The sequence below is a fragment of the Mixophyes fleayi genome, chromosome 3 (assembly GCF_038048845.1).
Source record: "Mixophyes fleayi isolate aMixFle1 chromosome 3, aMixFle1.hap1, whole genome shotgun sequence".
Lineage (NCBI taxonomy): Eukaryota > Metazoa > Chordata > Amphibia > Anura > Limnodynastidae > Mixophyes > Mixophyes fleayi.
This window is the reverse complement of record NC_134404.1, coordinates 78,219,400-78,242,042: the sequence shown is the minus strand read 5'-3', so window position 1 is coordinate 78,242,042 and position 22,643 is coordinate 78,219,400. Positions and strand designations below refer to the sequence as shown.

Below are 22,643 nucleotides of genomic sequence, written 5' to 3'. Positions count from 1 at the left end.
TAGCTTATAATATTACACATAAACACTACTATATTTTGACATAAATAACTATGTGTTGCAACTACGATTAATGTGTACTATTTACAAATGTGTGTGATTGTGTGAATGTATACAAAAGTGTAAAAAACTGTTATTGCCACGTGTTGTGGCTGGATGCGCCCTTCCACGCCGTAGCGTGCTCTACGCATAATTTCAGACAAAGACAATCAAGTTTGCTTGATATTAATTGAGATGACTTTATCCAATTTGCTGACTTCGACAGGCCATGGTTGGGAATTGAACTCATGACCCCAGTGCTGTAAGGCAGAAGGGCTAACCACTATGCCATCGTGCTGGGTCAGTTTTGCCATTGACATTTTGGGCCTCTTGGAATTAAACATGTAAATATAAACAGTTTAATTTGCCAAAATGTGTCCATATATAGATTTATGCATATCTTAGGCTTAGAGCTTCTTATTCCTGGAGAGATGGAACGGGGGTGGACAGGCATAATTTGAGTACAGTAAGAGTATGTAGCACACTCCTTGGAGATACAATCTAATGTGACTTGGACACCTCCCAAAATACGCTTCTTAGGAGGTTATCTTTTGCAGGTACAGGAGGTCTGGTGTAAAGATACATGATTGACTGTTTGCATTGACCCCTACAGGTGATATTACTTAACTCATTAGCACTGTATCTATATTATGTAAAGTTACTGCTGTCCATTAGCATTTATTATTGGTCAGTTGGACTACTGCAGGAAAAAATATTCCTATTTGGCATGTATCAAGGGGTAACTGACGGATGTGGTGGTGTTTGAATTTCATTCCATTTTATATGGAAAATGTGATTTTGGCATTTATAGCTAACACTGTTAAACCACACCTCTAGGCTATCAGTAGGTGTAAGTATACGCATTTGTACGCTGGACATAGAAATACTTCTATGTTTTTTTAGTTGGACATATCTTGAGATATGTGCAAATGAATATAACTGAACTCAGTGGTAGTACATCACTGCTCAATCGCAGTGAAGCATGCACAAGTTACACTCTATGTATACAGTAAATATAAATACATATATATATATATATATATATATATATATATATTTGTTTGTACATAAATACGTACGTATATGTATGCCCACTGCCCACTTCCCACCTCTAGCAACACCCCATTCCTCACTGTATATATCTCATACATATGCAAATGATAAATTCCCTGGTGTGAGAGTGAGACTTTGACAGATCTGGGCAAGGTACCGGTGTGCTGCAGAACTGTTGCTGAATCTCTCTCTTCCCTGCCTGCCTGACAATACTCCACTGACAAGCTGCCCTAAGTAAAGTAAATGGGATATTCTTACCCACACCCCGGCATTAACGGAGATCCCTATTAAGAAGCAATTTTCAGAGCTGATTGCAGTAGTTATGCAAGTTCCTTCCTGACCCAAAAAAAAATAAAAAATCCTTGGAATAATCACTTCTATAATAGCCTCTATAATATTCTCCCCAGGTGTATTGGTGACCTACACTCACCCCTTCATTCTGGAGTAGTTTGTGTAAACTATTTTGAAGTTTCATTTATATATGAACGGTGTATTGTATAGTGAAATCATCGTGGCTAGCCACTGAAGGTGCCTCATGGGTAACAGACAGCTGTTAGTGCTGTGTGGTCATGTCCTGTCAGTTAGAGATATGTCTGTGTCATAAGATATCTAATATATAAATGCTTAGTGGCGTCTGTGTGTGTGTGTAAAAAAAACAACCAAGTTGCAGCGCCACCTGCTGGGCAGAGTTATACACTGACCTACTAAATTCTTAGTGTGTGTGGGGAAAAAAATTCAAAAAGGGCTGAAATTTGGAAGGGCTCAAACTCATTTTCGTGAGGTAATTTTACCTCATGAACACACATGTGTAGAGGCGTGCGTTAGTGTGTGTGTGTGTGTGTGTGTGTGTGTGTGTGTGTAAAAAACTATTTTCTCAGAAAGGGCTCATCCAATTGACCTGAAATTTGGTATACTGACATTATTTGACAAAAAAATTAGAATAGTCAAGTCAGTTAACTTCCATCATCCCCCCTTCCCCTCGTGGGAGGGGTAGTAAAGGCTAAATTTACGAGTTGAGGGGTCAAACTCAATTTCGTGAGGTAATTTTACCTCATGAACACACATTAAAAAGGCCGCTTGCGTCGGGAAGTAACGCTCTTCCCCTGAGGAAGCCTGGGCTAGGCCCAAATGCATGACAAGAACCTTTTTAAGACCTTAAGTAGCTTGATTTGACTAGAATGCATGAGTATCATGCACGGGTTAACTTGTGTTCTATAAGTGTGTAAATTACATACACTATTTGGTTATTGATATTGGTTGTGCCGCCTCGCAGTTTGCCTTCTCCTCCACCATCTAATTTAACTCCAATAAACTGTGACCTTTTATTTTGCCAAAACTCTTGTCTTGCGTCTTTCATTTAATATTATGCAATTAGGACTTAAAGGTTTACTTTGGGTTTATAGCAGCGGAAGTGACACATCTTCAATCTGCAGTTTATGACTAGTCAAGCCATAAGCTAAACAACCTTAAACTCACGACAGGGTTAACTTTTGGTGCTTACCCAAGTGCACTGCAGATTCCAGCCAATAGGTGGTTATGGGAGCGTTCTTTGAGTAGTATATACCTTCTCCCAAAGCATGCTGGATCCTCTTTCCCTGCTCGAAATCCCCCCACCCCCCACCCCCCCGTCAAATGTGTATGTGTCATAATTAACATGTTGTATTTTTCCTCCTATAAACAGCAGTTTTCTTTTTTCGTCATTAAAATCCCCCATAAACTGCTGTGAGACGCATATTTAATGACCATGTAAATTTATCATTAGGGCATCACATCAGATATCAGAGATATCTGTTGCTGTCCCTGTCACTTCGAACACAAAAGCAGTCTCCATAGCTTTCATTTGGGACTCCTTTTACTTGAATTAACTAAAGATGGCATTAGATGGGCAGCGCGGTGGCATAGTGGTTAGCACTTCTGCCTCACAGCACTGGAGTCATGAGTTTCATTCCCGACCATGGCCTTATCTGTGTGAAGTTTCTATGTTCTCCCTTTGTTTGCGGTGGTTTCCTCCGGGTGCTCTGGTTTCCTCCCATACTCCAAAAACATACTGGTAGGTTAATTGGCTGCTATTAAATTGCCCTTAGTCTCTCTCGGTCTGTATGTGTGTAAGTTACTGATTTAGATTATCATCTCCATTGGGACAGGGACTGATGTGAATGAGTTCTCTGTACAATGCTGCGGAATTAGTGGCGCTATATAAATAAATAGATGATGATGATTGAAGCCTATGGGGAGAGCATTGCAGTAGAGGGATCTACGGATCTCTCACCACAACTTACCTGCTCTCCCCTCCGGTCACTTTGCAATAGTGACCATAGAAATAGATAGGACATACCGTAGCTAAAATGTGTGTTCGCCGGGACAGTCGTTTCTCGTGACCACTGTCCCTGCAGAACACTTTTAATAAATGCTCATGATCTTTCACTCCTTATCATTGCCATAAGGAATGAAAATAATCATGGTACATAATAAGTATGCCCCAGTGAGTGGCCAGCAATGAGTGAAAAGGGAGAAGTGATAAGAAATAAGTAAGGAATCACAAGTTATGAAAGATGAGGGACTAACGAGTCCTAAGAGCCAAGGGATGAGGCTGTGGTTTACACACAACACTTTCATTTTCTCACAAAGTATTAAAAAGAAATGTATCTCTGGCTGAGGATAAAATGAGCTGAACTAAAAGTTGTTACGCACATAATTTAGTTTAGTCATAGAATGAAACTGCATGAAACCTTCTTTTGTTTTCTCATTACTTTCTATTATTTTCTAGAAGAGTGTGATGCTTTGAAAAACTTGTCTTGAACTCGAAAAAAATCCAAAACACAATGAGAGATGTTTGGAGTGATTGGAAGGTTTGTTATTGTTATATACTAGTGCAGCTGCAGCAGGGCTGTCAGAGGATGAAGGGGAGGACAAGCCCAGCACAAATTTTAATAATGTTACAATAACACATGTAGTCCTGAAATGTATAATGTTTGTCATTGTTGTGTCTGTCAACAAGCAGCACCTGGTTTACGCCAAGCCAAGTACAACTTCTTCCTGGAGCTGACAGATGAGAAGGGTCAGTAAGTCTGTTGCTCTCACCTGATCTGTCAGCCACAAACAAACCATTTTCACTTTATTGATATCGTTAATTGAGCTCATTTGCTTCATGATAGAAAGGACAATGTAACTGTTAAAGGAAAAGTCTAAACATATTTTTTTAAACCTGGATTTTTTTTGAGAAAACCTATCCCCAAATATTAGTTAGTTAATATTGTGTTGCTTGCACTTTTGAAAATACGCAGAAAAAAAGTGAAAATACATTTTAAATTCTTTCTATTGGAAAATGTAATTGGCAGGTTAAGGGGATTATTATCCATTATTTTCCTCTTCAAGGCAAAAGCTTGCTTGAACCTTTGTGATATTCCCATTAGTATATAGGGTGATGCAAAAATATGCCCTTTTAACAACACCGGTTATCTTCAGGAACAGGCTTTTCACTCTTTCATTAATAGGTCCCTTTGACAACGAGGACATTTATATATACTAACATGGGTGGCTGTGCATCACTGGGAGATGTAGGCACACAACCTTTGGTGCACTAAGGATCATCTTAACCACATGCCACATGTTTTTCAGAGAATATTTTATAACTGCACCAGTTGTGTTATAAGGTAGAGCACATTCCTACCTCCCTAAATAATTCATACCTACCTCTTGACTTTTGAGAGTAATTTATAGAAGGGACTTCTCTTTTGATGCATTGTGAATGTTCCTACTTCCACCCCATATAATTGCTTTCTATGGATCCTGCTAATAAAGATCATTCCTTTAAAAGAGTCCAGTTAGTTTGGATCTTGTCCTGGTTGGGGGTCTTGCCTCTATCTATATCAGGATTAGCGACACATTCTCCAGAAGCAGGGAAAAAGTGGTCATCACTGACAACTACCTGACAAGTGTAACCCGCTCATTGGGGGCGATTCAATCAATAGAGAGGTGTCTGTTATTCCCTTGCGCATTATTTTGGCACTACTGATCACATGACAAAACATGATTAATTCACTCATTATCATTAATGGGTTCAAGCATATTTTATCACATGAATAGTATCATAATTGCCCACAATATATGGGGCAAAGAATATGCCAGGCAAGTCCGGAACTATCGCTCCAAAATGAATCATCCCATTTATCTGCATCCCTTTTTATAATGCTGAGTACAGAGTTGAATTGTTTTTTTAATACTCACTGACTTCAGCCTGTCTCTTTACACTGAACAAATATTCTGTCTACATCAGTGCGTCATTGGTAGCCATCCGTAATAGAACAATATCTGGTTAAAAAAAAAAGCATTTATATATATGAATAACACCAAATTTATGGAGGCCTAGAGGTAAAATACTAACGTACAATTTACAGGTTAAAGAAGATGTGGAGGGACAAACAACTAAATGATAGCAATTATGATAATATATCAAAACAAATTATTGTGAGCTACATATAAATATATTGTGCTACATCCAAAGCATAGTATAAAATAAAGCTTCTTCGATGCAATCACTGTAGTTCCAAAGCCCATAGGGTTTTTTACAATAGTACAACGTTAAGATAACATTGATACAACGTTAAGATACAAGATAACGTTTTTAATACATTTGCAACACAAGCTTCTATCAGAACGCTCTAGATTCCAAAGCCAGAGGTGAACAATTTATATACTGTACAGTTGTTAAAAGCAGTGTGACATCACAGAGATGCACAGTTACAGGTCTTCATTCATAGGTTGAAGGGTCTTGACCTCCCAAGAATTCGACGTGCCATTGGTGGATTCTCCTGGTCATTGTTCCTTGAGATTGCAAGGTTTCCTTTCCTCAAGCTCCCTCCTCTAGACCTGTATAAACTGTTTTTTATGATCCCTGTGTACTCGCTATTTGGTATATGAAAAAGTGATATTATTTATAACTAGCGATTGCAAGGTGCAAATGCTACATAAATAACAATGCAGTGCAAATGCAATGCAATTGGGAACAAAATGAAACCAAACTCAATGTAATTTATATGTTGGAAACATTATTTAGCCTCTTCACAACTTTATATTTTTATATTTAAAGATAGAACATACATGATACATATTTAAATGTTATAATAATTACGCTGCGTATGAATCGCAACGCAACTGATTGTTGTGTATAGAAATTATTAATTACAACCTTCGTCCAATTATGTAACTTTAACAATTGACATCTCCCTCATTTGAAATAAACATTCTGTTATTTTCATTATTCCGTTTTGTGTGTTTTTAGTAGTCTATAAACGCTTCTATTTTCTGGGTTGGAGATGTCTTCCTGCACCAGAGTAATTTGCAGACTTCTGACCAGAGCTTGTTATGTTTCAGTAGTTTCTGCTGCTTTATGGAAAATACCTGAATCAAATTTGAAAATGTATATTTATCATTTAGGGGACTATTTATTATAGGTAATTTACTTATAAATTTACAGAAAACAGCTATTTTCGGGGAATGGGCGCATATTTAAGTATTTTTCTAATCTATCAACACTGCATTGCAGCAGATATCATAGATATCTGCTGCTTTGCATTTTTTTTTCAAAATACATAGCAGTCCCCCTAGATGTCTATGGGGACTGCTATGTACCGCAATTTAACAACTTTCGAAAATACTTTCACACTTATGGTAATGTACGCCAGCTCAGGCTGGCGTACATTACCGTTTTTGATAGTTTTCAACACTGTGAAGCTCTGCTCCGAAGAGCAGAGCTTCACAGCGCATGTGTGGAGGGATCACATGATTCCTCCCCGTCACACACCGCTCTCTCTGCAATAGTGAATTGCAGGGATATTTGTGCGCATGCCCGAGGTTTTCAGTTGGCGCATGTGCACTGGAGTGAGAAAAGGACACCCGTGGATCGCAAACGTCTTCAGAAGTGAAGAGACAGTGGTAAGTAAGTTTTGCACTTCACAAGAACAGCAGTTTTTCGGAACTGCTGTTCCTGTGTTGTTTTTTTCATAAATATGAGAAATAGTTCAATCCTTATCAATGCGATAAGGATTGAAAACTATTTTTTATTTTATGCGGTGGTTGATAAATGTGCCCCTTTATTCCTTATTGCTTTAATTTCTCAGAAAACAATGAGCAAAATGACCCTATTCACCAAGAATCATGGAGGCTCCCAATCTACCCACTTCATTCGGAAGTGGTTGCAGGAGAATGGCCTGTTCTTCCGGGAGTCCGGGAGACCTACCCGGAATTCGGGAGTCTCTCGGACATTAAGGGAGAGTGGGCAAGTATGCATATACCATGTCTTGGTTTGACTAGTGATTTTTTTGCTCTAGGTTTTTGTAGCTTCAATCACCCCAGTGACCTTATTATATGTTTAACAATATCTCACTGTGTAGGCTGTCAGGAATCCAATATTCTCGCTCAGAAGTATATACACATTTTCCTCTGTCAATTTTCCTTGATCACTGCACTTTCTTTTCCTTTAGAGGTATCCCACAAATTGTCTAATCAGTTTATTTAACATGTCATCCGTAGTTGTCACCTTTTTATGTTTTCCCATTTGACATCCATTCCAGGTCTGTGTCCTCCTATTTACATTTTCTTGGTTAGAGTGTCATGGATAATGCATTTATTAATAATGTATTATTAATGTACTAATCTGTGTTGGTGCCATGTGACACAGAGGCTATTGGTTAGTCTTCTTGAGTGAGAACTACACCTAGCACCACTTGTAATAAATCTAAAGGGAGGGGAAGACAGACAGACACATGGATGAGACGGAGAGACGGGAGGAAGGGGGAGAAGGGAAGAAGGGATGAGAAAGAGAGGTAGCCGACCGGTGGGAGTTTAGGAATGAGACTGGAAGGCTTTAAGGAAAAGGTGGGTTTTTAATGTTCGTTTGAAAGAGGACAGATTAGGGGAAGTTCTGATGGAGCGGGGGAGCTTGTTCCAATGGAGGGGAGCGGCGCGGGAGAAGTCTTGGATACGTGCGTGAGAGGAGGTAATCAGAGGGGAAGAGAGGCGACGATCGTTGGACGATCGCAGTGAGCGGGAGGGAGTGTGAATAGAGATAAGGTTAGAGATGTAGGGAGCAGTGGAGTTGGCAAGGGCCTTGTAAGTCAGAGTGAGGAGCTTGAAAAGGATTCTGTAGGGGAAGGGGAGCCAGTGAAGGGCTTGGTAGAGTGGGGATACAGAGGTGGAACGGCGAGAGAGGAAAATAAGCCTAGCAGCGGCGTTAAGTACAGATCTAAGGGGAGCGAGATGAGAGAGGGGGAGGCCGATAAGGAGAAGGTTGCAGTAGTCCAAGCGGGAGATAATCAGAGAGTGGACGAGAGATTTGGTGGCATCCTGGGAGAGGAAGGGCCGAATGCGGGCAATGTTGCGAAGCTGGAAACGGCAGGATTTGGCGAGAGAGTGAATGTGAGAGGCAAAGGAGAGAGAGGAGTCGAGGATGACACCTAGGCAGCGGAGTTGGGGAACAGGGGAGATAAATGAGTTGTCAATAGTGATGGAGAGGTCAGAGGGGAAGGAGGTACGAGAGGGAGGAAAGACAATGAGTTCAGATTTAGCAAGATCGAGTTTAAGAAATCTAGAGGACATCCAGGAGGAGATGGCAGAGAGGCATGCGGATACCCTGGAAAGAAGGGAGGGAGAGAGATCAGGAGAGGAAAGGTAGAGTTGAGTGTCATCAGCATAAAGGTGGTACTTGAGGCCGAAGGAGCTGATGAGTGCACCCAGAGAAGAGGTGTATAGTGAGAATAGTAAGGGTCCAAGGACAGAGCCCTGAGGGACCCCGACTGGAAGGGAGGAAGAAGGGGAGAGAGAATCAAAGGTGGAAACAGAGAAGGAATGGTCGGCAAGGTAAGAGGTGAACCAGGAGAGGACGGTACCGGAGAGGCCAATGGACTGAAGGGTGTGAAGCAGGAGGGGGTGGTCAACGGTGTCAAAGGCCGCTGAGTGGTCGAGGAGAATCAGGAGGGAGTAGTGGCCCATGGCTTTAGCCGAGAGGAGATCGTTCGTAACTTGAGCCAGGGCAGTTTCAGTGGAATGGAGGGGGCGGAAGCCTGATTGGAGAGGGTCAAGGAGGGAGTGTTCAGAGAGGTAGGTGGAGAGACGGTTGCAGACAAGTCTCTCGAGTATTTTGGAGGCAAATGGGAGAAGGGAAATGGGGCGGTAATTAGAGAGTGAGGTGTGGTCAAGATTGGGTTTCTTGAGAATGGGTGAGACGAGAGCATGTTTAAAGGCGGAGGGGAAGATGCCGGTGGAGAGGGACAGATTAAAGAGGTGAGCGAGGTGGGAGCAGGTGGAGGTGGAAAGGAAGCGAAGAAGGTGGGAAGTGATGGGGTCCTGGGTGCAGGTAGAAGGGGGGAAGAAGAAATGAGAGAGTGGACTTCCTCACCCGAGGTGGGGCGGAAGGAGAGAAGGAGTTGGTGGCTGGGGGGAGAGGGGAGGAGATTGGAGGGGGGAGGAAGGGCGAGAGGGGGGGGTGGCGGAAGAGTGGGTGGAGGAGGAGATTTCAAGTCTGATGGCCGCGATTTTAGAGGAGAAAAAGGAGGTGAAGTCAGTGGCAGATAAGGAGGAAGGGAGGGGGGGAGGTGGGGGAGACAAGAGAGTGTTAAAGGTAGCGAAGAGGCAGCGTGGGTTGGAGGACTGGGAGGAGATGAGAGATTTAAAGAAGGATTGCTTAGCGAGCGAGAGGGCAGAGCTGTAGGAGGAGAGGATAAACTTGAAGTGGAGGAAATCAGCCAGGGAGCGAGATTTTCTCCAGTGGCGTTCGGCAGTACAAGAGCATTTTTGGAGGAAACGGGTAAGTTTGGAGTGCCAGGGTTGGGGATTGGAGCAGCGAAGGTGGATGGGCTGGGCAGGGGCAACCGCATCAAGGGCGGAGGAGAGGGTTTGGTTATAGAGGGAGGCCGCCTGATTAGGGCAGGACAGGGTGGAAAGGGGAGAGAGGAGAGTTTTGAGAGAAGAGGATAGAATAGCAGGATCAAGGGTGTCGAGATCGCGCCTGGACCGGGTAGATTTGGGTGGGGGGAGGGGTGCAGGAGTAGAGTAGAGAGAGAATGAGAGGAGATGGTGGTCCGAGAGTGGAAAGGGGGAGATAGAGAAGTCGGACAGACTGCAACGGTGGGAGAAGACAAGGTCAAGGGAGTGACCAAGGCAGTGGGTAGAAGAGGAGGTCCATTGGGAGAGGCCAAGGGAGGAAGAAAGGGAAAGGAGTTTGACGGAAGCAGGGTCAGTGGGGTTGTCAATAGGGATATTGAAGTCGCCAAGGATAATGGAGGGGATGTCAGAGGAGAGGTGGTGTGGGAGCCAGGCAGCAAAGTTGTCAAGGAAAAGGCAGGAGGGCCCAGGGGGGCGGTATATGACAGAGACGCGGAGATGGATGGGGTAGAAGAGACGGATAGAGTGGACTTCAAAAGAGGAGGAGAGGGAGGGTTCAGGAGGAATGAGTCTGAAAGTACAGGTGGAGGATAGGAGAATGCCCACTCCTCCGCCTGGGCAGTCTCCAGGTCTGGCGGAGTGGGTGAAGGAGAGGCCGCCATAGGAGAGAGCGGCAGGCGAGGCAGTGTCGGAATCGGTGAGCCAGGTTTCGGTAATGGCAAGAAGGTTAAGAGAGTTAGATAAGAAGAGGTCATGGATAGAGGGGAGTTTGTTGCAGATGGATCTAGCATTCCAGAGGGCACAGGAGAAAGGGAGGGAGGGGAGAGGGGAGATGGGGATAAGGTTGGCAAGGTTAGCGGTGCCATGTCCATTCTGTGTCCTGTGTTGTTTCTCTCTGCAGTGTTGCAGAATTTATTCTGGTTTGACTCATGGTTATTTGCAGCACGGTGGCTCAGTGGTTAGAAATTATGGGATTATGAGTTTGATTCCCAAACAGGTCCCTACCTGTGTGGTGTTTGTATGTTCTCCCCGTGTTTGTGTGGGCTTCCTCCAGGTGCTCCGGTTTCCTCCCACATTCTAGAAACATACTGGTAGGTGAATTGACTGCTGACAAAATTAGCCCTTGTCTGTGTGTGTGTTAGGAAATTTAGACTGTAAGCTCCATTGGGGCAGTGACTAATGTGAATATCATCATCATCATTTATTTATATAGCGCCACTTATTCTCTATACAGCCCTGCATAATTGGTGGCGCTATATAAACAATTGGTGATGATGTTTAGCCTTTGTTTTGCCATGCATCAAGATATCATCAATGAGTACTACATTTATTATTATTATTATTATTATCTTTGACTTATAAGGCACCACAAAGGGTCCGCAGCGCCGTAAATTACATATACAGAAAACAGAACCAAGACACAACATGATACAAAAATGTATACAAACACAGGTGATAGGGTAAAGCAAATCAGATTATATCTGGGACAGATAGTGAAAGGGATGGTAGAAATCAGCGAGAAGAAGGCCAAAGCTTAAGAAGACAGGGAAACACGGCTAGCGAAGCAGGCCAAGAGGTACAGAGGGTGAAGGAACAGTAGAAGGAGCCCACAAGGAAAGATTGACCTTTCATGTTGTTCTTTTTGTGGTATAATTCCTTTGCGGATCTGATTCAATTTGGTATGTGTGTAAATTTGTACTTTCCAACACCTTCCAAATGGTGTTTGTAAAATGGTTATTTTTATACCTCTCTTTAACCATCACTAGTTGCCACTATCCAGATTGGGCATCAAGAACACTGAAAAACCTTGCCCCAACCAATTTGAGATGTTATCCAATAGTAGTATTGTTTAGTGCTTTTATAACCTGATTTAGATCTCTTGGGTCCAGGGGTTGGCTGGCAGACTTTAGCCCGGGGGTAAAGCACACAGCACTGGCCCATATGTAGTGACCCATCCTTAAAGGGTGGTTTTCGGTACAATATATATTTATCAATATAAAAATAGGCTATTTTAGTGTTGCTTAATCCAGCGATACTTTATTACTATACTATTATATATATTTTTACATACCTGGCTAATTATAATGGGATTTATCAAAATACAAAAAGCCTGTTTGCTTTAAAAACCTGATGTTTTTGCTAGCAAAAGGGCTTGTTTTTGCATTGCCCTATATACTAACAGAGTTATTAATTGTTTTAGGGTTAGCCTAAGCCAAATAATATTAGGGATGGTACTGGGAGGAGTAGAGCACTAGGTGTCAATCTGACACCCTGGCCCAGAGCTGGATTAAGGCTCTGGGGGGCCCGGGGCACTTTAGACAGGGGGGCCCCTATTATGTAACATGGCTATCATTTTAGACAAATACACAGGCAATACTGTGTACACTACTGTTAGGTACACACAGTTCTGCCTTCACGAGCAGTACAGTGGGAAGCGACACATACCTCCCAACTGTCCTAAGCGAGACAGTCACCCAAATTCGGCACTGTCCCACCAGATTCAGGACAGTTGGCAGACTGTCCTGCTCTCTCCTACCTGTTCTTGTCACTTTCCTCACCTGTGGTTGCTGGTTACTTTAGCTCATTTGCTGGTTGTCTGGATCCTGGAATGTTGGATGCCCTATTTGGAAAAAAAATAGGTACATAAAATTTAGAAAACTCCAACCAGCCCAGGTGTTAAATCAATAGCACCCATGTTTTATAATTAGGTCTTCCTCCGGCCCCAACATTAAAATAATAATATTCACATTTGCTAAATAGATCTATTTCCCTCCAACCAAACGCAGCATTAAATTAATAGTATTCCCATTCAATATATAAACCTATTTCCTTCCCCCCAAACAGCCCCAGCAATAAATTAAATTGCACTTACATTTAACAAATATAACCATTTTACCCAACCATGACCGGCATTAAATAATTCATGTTCACATTTAATAAATAGTCATCCTCCCCAAAATCAGCCCATATTCAATTAATAGGCCCCAAACCATCCCAGCATTAAAGGTACCATCACCTAACCTTAAATTAATAGGCCCACTAGTAAATTAAATAGCCCCACAATCTCCCCACAAATAATGAGCCCCCACCTGCACTTAAATAGCCTACCTCCCACACTTTATTAAGACCCCCCCCCCTCCCACACACACTATATTAAAAAACTGGCCCCCACTCTCACACACACACTACATTGACACACTGGCCTCCACTAACACTATATTAATACACTGGCCTCCACTCACACTATATTAACACACTGACCTCCACTAACACTATAGTAACTCACTGGCTCCACTCACACTATATTAACACACTGGCCTCCACTCACACTATAGTAACTCACTGGCTCCACTCACACTATATTAACACACTGACTCCCACTCTCACACACACTATATTAACACACTGGCCTCCACTCACACTATAGTAACTCACTGGCTCCACTCACACTATATTAACACACTGACTCCCACTCTCACACACACTATATTAACACACTGGCCTCCACTCACACTATAGTAACTCACTGGCTCCACTCACACTATATTAACACACTGGCCTCCACTCACACTATAGTAACTCACTGGCTCCACTCACACTATATTAACACACTGACCTCCACTAACACTATAGTAACTCACTGGCTCCACTCACACTATATTAACACACTGGCCTCCACTCACACTATATTAACACACTGACCTCCACTAACACTATATTAACACACTGACCCCCACTCTCACACACACTATATTAACACACTGGCCTCCACTCACACTATAGTAACTCACTGGCTCCACTCACACTATATTAACACACTGGCCTCCACTCACACTATAGTAACTCACTGGCTCCACTCACACTATATTAACACACTAGCCCCTACTCACACTATATTAACACACTGCCCCCACTCACACACACAGGGCCGGTGCTAGGGTTCTCGACACCCTAAGCAAAATTTCGCCGCCCTCGCCCCCGGAACACACTAAATAAATAAGTAGATTTTATTTACCTTTTCTTTCTTTTCTCTAGCTGCTCTTCGTCTTCTTCACACAGGAGGCTGAATGATGCATGCTGGGAGGGGAGGGGGGCGTCGGGAAAGAAATTTATTCACAATGTCCGTCAGTGACAGACAGTGTGATACTTCACCGAGGCGCCGCCGGACAGACTATTACATGATGTCAGTGATCATGTGTGAGGAGATGCGCCGCGGACACTGAAAAACAGCGCCCTGCAGGTCCCGGCGCCCTAGGCAACTGCCTAAGGTTGCCTAATGGGAGCGCCGGGCCTGCACACACACTATATTAACACACTGGCTCTCACTCACACACACACTCTCTACATTAACACACTGGCCCCCACTCACACACACACATGCATTAACACACTGGCCCCCACTCACACTATATTGACACACTGGCTCTCTCACACACTATACACAAACACAATTCCCCCCATACTTACCTTGTTCCCTCAGCGTGCTGTCTGCAGCACTTCACCTATCAGTGAAAGGGCAGCTGTCACATGGGATGTGCACCACATGCCAGGTGCCGTCCCATGTGACAGCTGCCCTTTCACTGATAGGCCACATGTAGGAAGGGGGGACGGATCAGGAGGATCCACGGCCAACATGAAAGGTGGCTGGTCCCTGAGGAGGGGCCAGCCACCGGCCCGAAATAGGTGTCCCCCTGCCCCCCAGCCCAGCCCACCCCTACTTGGGTCTATGTAGATTAAACTCACCCACTGTGATGGTACTGTAATGGGCCTGATTCATTACGGTACGCAACACAAACTTAATGTGCTTTTTTTTTAAAGAAACACACATAAATCGGACATACACACATCCGTATTCAACTACAAGCAGATCTGAAGAAACATTTTTTGTTGAATACGAGTATAGGTACACTCTGCTTATACAGCACTTGCCGTGTTGAGACAGACACAACACACTGCAGGTTATGAATAATACATATCTTCATCAACACCATTTATTTATATAGCGCCACTGATTCCACAGCGCTGTACAGAGAACTCATTCACATCAGTCCCTGCCCCATTGGAGCTTACAGTCTAAATTCCCTAACATACACACACACTATGGTAAATTTTTGATAGCGACCAATTAACCTACTAGTATGTTTTTGGAGCGTAGGAGGAACCCCACACAAACACAGGGAGACCATGCAAACTCCACACAGATAAGGCCATGGTTGGGAATTGAACTCATGACCCCAGCACTGTGAGGCAGAAGGGCTAACCACTAAGTCACACATATGTGCAATATAAAGTCCCAGTAAAACACATGTTAATAATATAGACTAGTCATTAAAGAAAAATCACAAAAAAAGTATTTTTATTTAATTTGTTTTCTCCATTTTTTTCTATCAATCTCCACTCTGAGACGCTCCTCTTGTCTCAGCTTTGTCCTATTCCACTTAGTATGTAAGCTCTCTAATGAGCAGGGTCCTTCATACCCTTTGTTTTCATGTCTGCATTTATTTTGTCTACCTTGTAAGTCACTGTTGTATGTATGTACTGTTTTCCCTACTGTGCTGCGAAGCACTGTGGCACCTCACAAATCTACGATAATAATAATAATAATAATAATAATAATAATAATAATAATAATAATATTAATAACCCACGAAATACATTTATGAGGAGATTAAAAATTTCTACTGTACACAAAATGCATTTTTACAGTTGCTCTTGATTGCAAACACATGATCTTGCATGAATACACAACTGTCATCACTATCACACCTGACCTTTAGCTGGTGCAAGTGTTATGACAGAAAAACACACATTAAAGATGACCAAAGCTTGAATCAGACGCTGCTGAGCCCTTACTGTACATTGGCTACGTTCATATTCCCCTTCCCCTCCCTGTTCCACCCTTCAAAACCTAGACAGTAGGAAGTGTCATTTACATGCAAACATAAATTGCATTCTTGCGTATGTTTCGTATGCGCACAGGTGAAAATTGCAAAATATGCCACGTAAATGAATTTACATTCCATAAGGAATCAGGCTCCATATGTGCAAGGTTCTTTTGAATTCTTTCTATAAGAAACTCTTCTAGGTGGGTGTACAACTGGCAGTGTCCGTGACTGCCATTTGATGCAGCAAATTCCTGACAAACAGCGCAAACCTTTGAAAACATCTGAATGGTGCGCATGAATTTTCTCCATCGTCAGTCACAGTTCAGTGTTCATCATTAATTTTGCCAGGTTGAATTCCTCGCAAGCTGTAAGACCTAGAACTGCTGAGCTATTGTTTCTATAAGTATATAACGTGCATCCGTTTTAAATGTAAGGGCTAAAGCAGAAATGAAGGATAATCTAAAGCTTAGCAGACAGGCCCTGTGTGAAATGTGTATATTTGTGACTGCAAGATAAGACTCAGTGCCTGATAATGGGTCTGTGATCCCCTGGGACTGACATTAGGGATCAAGCAAGTTTAACATGACAGTTTGCTATCTACTTAGTATTAGCATGCCAAGAGTTCACAGAGTCAGCGAGGTTATACCGCAGTATGCGAAAACACAGTATGATAATATGAAAACCCTCATGCACCAATCTAGGAATAGACAAATTATTCATTTTTCATGCTGTTTTAATTTTTAGCACCTTTTTTCTTTGTGGCAACAGGTAAAGGTATAGTGACAATGAATGATTAATGCCATCTAACCAAGTCAGCTGACAACCCTTTATAAGCAGGTCATCAGCCTCATATAACATATACCCCCCCCCCCCCCATGTGCTATGGGAGTCAAGGCCTTTGGAGGAATGGCACAGACAATGGGAAAGTACCCAGGTTTATTTGCCACCAAAAGGGCCCAATATTAGAGATATAGCTATCTATTAATATATTTATTTTAATATGTTGTGTAAATATTAAAATGTACTTTAAATAAAGATGTCCTTAATGACAAAAATAAGAAGGATTGCTTAGGAGTTGCCTGCACTTAATGCACTGATCAGCTACAGCACTCTGAAAATTCTTGGGGCTAGATTTACTAAGCTGCGGGTTTGTAAAAGTGGGGATGTTGCCTATAGCAGCCAATCAGATTCTAGCTTTCATTTATTTAGTACCTTCTACAAAATGACAGCTAGAATCTGATTGGTTGCTATAGGCAACATCCCCACTTTTTCAAACCAGCAGCTTAGTAAATCTAGCCCTTGATCTCTTTGGGCCTCATTTATAAACCGTAAAAAGAGCAGCTTCACAGTGTATTTAATTTTGCGCATACATTTATTTATCTATCTTGCTCTCACATAGGGGCATGCCTTTATTCTGTTTTTGTTAACTGCTGTCTGAAAACCAGTGTGTGCCTGCTTTTGTGGGATTGCTGGTCCAACTGGAAAGGTAAATAGTGTAAAGACAAAAAAAATATCAACTGAAAGCTCTGCCAACTATCAGTTTAGGACCCCTTCATTTATTCATTTCAACTTGTCTTGCTTGTGTCAACCACTATTTACTATTGCAGCCTAGTGAACTGCATAACTCAACATTATGCATCGTATAAACCTGAGCTACATAATTCCCCCACTTTTGCGATTAAGGATGGGGCTTCGTTTTGCTAATTGTACTTCATTAGGAAGTGCACGCTTAGCATTGTGACCAATTCCAGTGCTGAGATTGCTTCCTATCAGAGTGAAGTCAGCGCCTAATCAGATGCAGCATCATAGGTTCCTTTTTTGGCAGAGCCGGATCATCCATTAGGCAACCTAGTCTTCTGCTTAGGGCCCAGTGTGCACAGAGGGTCCCACTTACACTAACCTGAACCTGTTGTGTGTGTGTGTGTGTGTGTGTGTGTGTGTGTTTTATTAACAGCATGGGTGGAATGGGCCCAACCAGTGTTTTGCGTAGGGTACTGTGGGGTCTTAGTCAGGTTCTGGTTTTGGGCATGGGGTTGTAATTACTATGGTAGCATGATAGACCTACATATTTTGGCTCTCCTCTATACTGTAGTATGGGGCCGCATTGTGGACAAATGTCCTGCCTGGAGACAAATATTTAATCAGTTTATTGACTCATCTCTCCTATCCTCAAAAAACCCAACCTTGACCCCACCTCCGTCGCCAATTATCGCCCTATCTCTCTTCTCCCCTACGCCTCCAAACTTCTTGAGCGGTTAGTCTGCTGTCGTCTCACCAGATACCTCTCGGACAATTCCCTCCTCGACCCTCTCCAATCGGGTTACCGCCCCCTCCACTCCACTGAAACTGCCCTGGCTAAAGTCACCAATGAACTCCTATCAGCCAAATCCAGGTGTCACTTCTCCTTACTTATCCTACTTGACCTCTCCGCGGCCTTTGACACCATGGACCACCCCCTCCTTCTGCAAACTCTTCTCACTCTAGGCCTCTCTGGTTCTGTCCACGCCTGGTTCTGCTCTTACCTCACCAACCACACCTTCTCTGTCTCCACATCCGGCTCTTCAACCGCCCCCTCCCCCCTCCAAGTAGGAGTCCCCCAGGGCTCTGTTCTCGGCCCCCTTCTCTTTTCGCTCTACACTTCCTCCCTTGGTGCTCTCATCTCCTCCTTTGGTCTTCAGTATCACCTTTATGCTGACGACATTCAACTCTACATCTCCTCTCCTGATCTCTCGTCCACCATCCTCTCTCGTGTATCTGACTGCCTCTCCGCCATCTCCTCCTGGATGTCCTTACGCTTTCTCAAAATAAACATCTCCAAAACTGAACTCATTGTCTTTCCTCCCTCCAGACTCCCCTCTCACCACAACCTCTCTATCGTTGTTAACAACACAACCATCTTATCTGTCACCCAACTCCATTGCCTGGGTGTCACCCTTGACTCCTCTCTCTCTTTTGCCCCCCACGTCCAATCCCTTGCTCAAGCCTGTCGCTTCCAACTGCGCAACATAGCCCGCATCCGACCCTTCCTCTCACAAGATGCCACCAAAACCATCATCCATGCACTCATCTCTCCTATTGTCAAAAAATCCAACCTTGACCCCACCTCCGTCGCCAATTATCGCCCTATCTCTCTTCTCCCCTACGCCTCCAAACTTCTTGAGCGGTTAGTCTGCTGTCGTCTCACCAGATACCTCTCGGACAATTCCCTCCTCGACCCTCTCCAATCGGGTTACCGCCCCCTCCACTCCACTGAAACTGCCCTGGCTAAAGTCACCAATGAACTCCTATCAGTCAAATCCAGGTGTCACTTCTCCTTACTTATCCTACTTGACCTCTCCGCGGCCTTTGACACCGTGGACCACCCCCTCCTTCTGCAAACTCTTCTCACTCTAGGCCTCTCTGGTTCTGTCCACGCCTGGTTCTGCTCTTACCTCACCAACCACACCTTCTCTGTCTCCACATCCGGCTCTTCAACCGCCCCCTCCCCCCTCCAAGTAGGAGTCCCCCAGGGCTCTGTTCTCGGCCTCCTTCTCTTTTCGCTCTACACTTCCTCCCTTGGTGCTCTACTCTTCTCCTTTGGTCTTCAGTATCACCTTTATGCTGACGACATTCAACTCTACATCTCCTCTCCTGATCTCTCGTCCCCCATCCTCTCTCGTCTATCTGACTGCCTCTCCGCCATCTCCTCCTGGATGTCCTTACGCTTTCTCAAAATAAACATCTCCAAAACTGAACTCATTGTCTTTCCTCCCTCCAGACTCCCCTCTCACCACAACCTCTCTATCGTTGATAACTACACAACCATCTTATCTGTCACCCAACTCCATTGCCTGGGTGTCACCCTTGACTCCTCTCTCTCTTTTGCCCCCCACGTCCAATCCCTTGCTAAAGCCTGTCGCTTCCAACTGCACAACATAGCCCGCATCCGACCCTTCCTCTCACCAGATGCAACCAAAACCATCATCCATGCACTCATCATCTCCCGCCTGGACTACTGCAACCTCCTCACTGGCCTCCCTCATTCCCATCTCGCCCCGCTCCGATCTGTACTCAATGCCGCTGCTAGACTCATCTTTCACTCACGCCACTCCTCCTCTGCCTCCCCTTTCTACCAGGCCTTACACTGGCTCCCTTTCCCTTACAGAATCCTCTTTAAACTCCTTACTACCACTTACAAAGCTCTCTCCCAGTCTACTGCTCCCTACATCTCCAACCTCCTTACCATTCATACTCCCGCCTGCTCCCTGCGCTCGGCAAATGACCGTCGCCTCTCCTCCACTCTTATTACCTCTTCCCACTCCCGAGTCCAAGACTTCTCCCGAGCTGCCCCCTGCACTGGAATGACCTCCCTCGCTCCATCCGTCTCGCTCCCAATCTGTGCTCCTTCAAACGGGCACTCAAAACTCACCTGTTCCTGAAAGCCTACCAACCATCCACTTAACCCCTCATCCACTCTGCTTGTTCTCCCCCCTCTCCCCTGGTCCCTTTTTCTCCCTTGCATTACTGCCTCCCTTCGTGCCTGTTTTATCCACCCTCCCTTAGGATGTAAGCTCGCATGAGCAGAGCCCCTCTCCCCTCCTGTCTCCATACTGACTCTTCTGCTCCGCCCTCACTCCATATGTCTGCCCGGAGTTTCTTAAGCATGGGTACTTAGTGTTTATTGTTCTGTAATGTTTTACCCTGTATGGTCTACTGTTTGTACTATGTAAGGCACTGCGAAAACCTTGTGGCGCCCAACAAATAAATGATAATAATAATAATAATCATATAGGGGCCTATTTAATAAGTGGTGAAGAACCGAAATGCTGATGTAACCGCCGGCAAAAGGCACTTTCAGCACTCTTTCTTGTTTATCAGTGTTAACACTGGAGAAATCATATATTTGTCAGACATTAACCTAATTAACGGCACTTACCGCAGCCCCCATAGATTTCTATGGGGACAGCAGCATTAGCTGCCCTTCAGTCCCCCACCCATTGACCTCCTCCCAGTCTCCCCCTACCCCCCTCCCTCTCCTGTCCCCCTCCTACTTCCCTCCTTTTCATTTTCCTCTCCCCCCCCACCGTCCCTGCCTCCGTTATCCCCATTCCCTCCTCCTACCATTGTGTCTCTGTCTGTCCTACCCTCCCCTTAGATTGTACGCTCCTCCGAGCAGGGCCTCCTCTCCTTCTGTTCTCCACCACCTTAACTCTGCTCTCCAGCTCCTTGTCTCCTCCGCGAGGTCCTCCGGCCCCTGTCTCTACCCCGCTGGGGGCTCTCACCTCTAATCTAGCTGTTCATTGAGCTTCTGAGTTACTGTTATTTCTGTTAACTGTACTGTGCTGTCTCACCCTGTATCGTGTTTCTGTCTGTCCCTGTACGGCGCTACGGATACCTAGTGGCGCCCTATAAATAAAAATTAATAATAATAAAATAAAATAGCTAATTTATTAAGCAGCAGCAAAATAACGCCATCTTGGGATAGTGTTACTGGATTTTAGGGGCATATTCAATTCTTTGAATTCCCCAGCTTCACAGGATCCCTCCCGGAGAAAGAGCGTTGTGCATATACATAATATTTTCTCCATTCTCTGTCAAATGTAAACTGCTGGGAAAAAAGTCTTTGCGCAGTAAGGGGTCTCCCAGTGCAGCCCCACCATGGTAAATCGCAGCAGTACTGCATTATGTATAACTGTGATTTGCAGCAATACATTATGGTACCACTGTGGAACAATAAATAAGAGCCCATAGTATGATATATACTTAGCATGTAAATACTGTAGAAAAAGAAACAGACCAGACTGGATAAAATTTGAACAAAAGAAGTTTTGTTTTTTGTTATTTTTCCCTATCAATGCAATATCATCATTGGAACCTCCAGAAATGCGTAAGATCCCTGCATTTTTAACAGAATCATATAGTATAAACTACTTCCACTTTCAGCCAGCTGGTGGGCTCCTTTCATTGTGTGCGCTATGCTCTCACAAGGGCTGCGATGCTGGGAAGAGGAGGCAGAGAATGGGCGTCTCCATCTGCTCCTAATTCCCCCGCCATTGGATTAGTTAGTTCTAACTGATGAGATCAGCAGGGATCAGCTTTCAGGATGGGGCACTGCTTCAGCAGCAGGCTCTTCCCATCTGGGCTGTCTCTCTCATATGCAGGCGGTGGGGGTGACAAAGGTAATCCTTAAACACAAAGCAAAACTGCCCCCTTAGGGCTTCACTAAAGGGAAAAGAAATCTAGTGAAGGAATAAACACAGAGCTTAAAAAAATCGCTAATTTTTTGGGATGGCTGTTTAAGCACTGTTCTGTGATATGGTTGTAATACCAGTGTTTGTGGTGGTGGCAGTTAGCTGTGCCTTCAACTACTTGTGTGGAACCGAAAGGGGTACAGTTGTATACTGCACCTAATATTGGGAGTATCATTTCACGAGTAACTTTACCGGGATACCCATATCGTGGCCAGAAGCAGGCGCAACCTCTTGCGCTTTCAATAACGCATCTGCACATTCAGAAACGGAGGCGCACGGGGGAATTGTAACCTTTTCCTAGGATCCTTTACATCTTTTTTATTCTTTATGGTTTATATCGTATATAGGGCTTTAAATGACATTGACTGGATCTATTACTCTTTGCAAGGTAAGTGCTTGTGTTGTGAATGATTAAAGTAGTACATTTCGGAGGGAATGCCTGTTTTGAAGCTTGTACAAAACGGCTCCACCTTTATCTTCTCGTGAATGATTTATCTATTATTGAAGCGGTTTATAACCCCCTAACATTGTGTTATAATAAGCTTTCCAGCGACACAAA

The 22,643-nt window shown here is 43.9% G+C and overlaps 1 protein-coding gene across 2 annotated transcripts in view; it reads left to right on the top strand.

Annotated features, from left to right (window-relative positions):
• Window positions 1–21,942: 21,942 nt before the first annotated feature.
• Window positions 21,943–22,643, top strand: part of SPSB4 (splA/ryanodine receptor domain and SOCS box containing 4) — a 141,681-nt gene continuing 140,980 nt past the window's right edge. Inside the window, exon 1 of one of the 2 annotated variants that reach the window (XM_075201884.1) lies at window positions 21,943–22,012. The gene's annotated coding sequence lies outside the window, so the exon portion shown is untranslated. The other variant, XM_075201882.1, reaches the window with a different exon arrangement.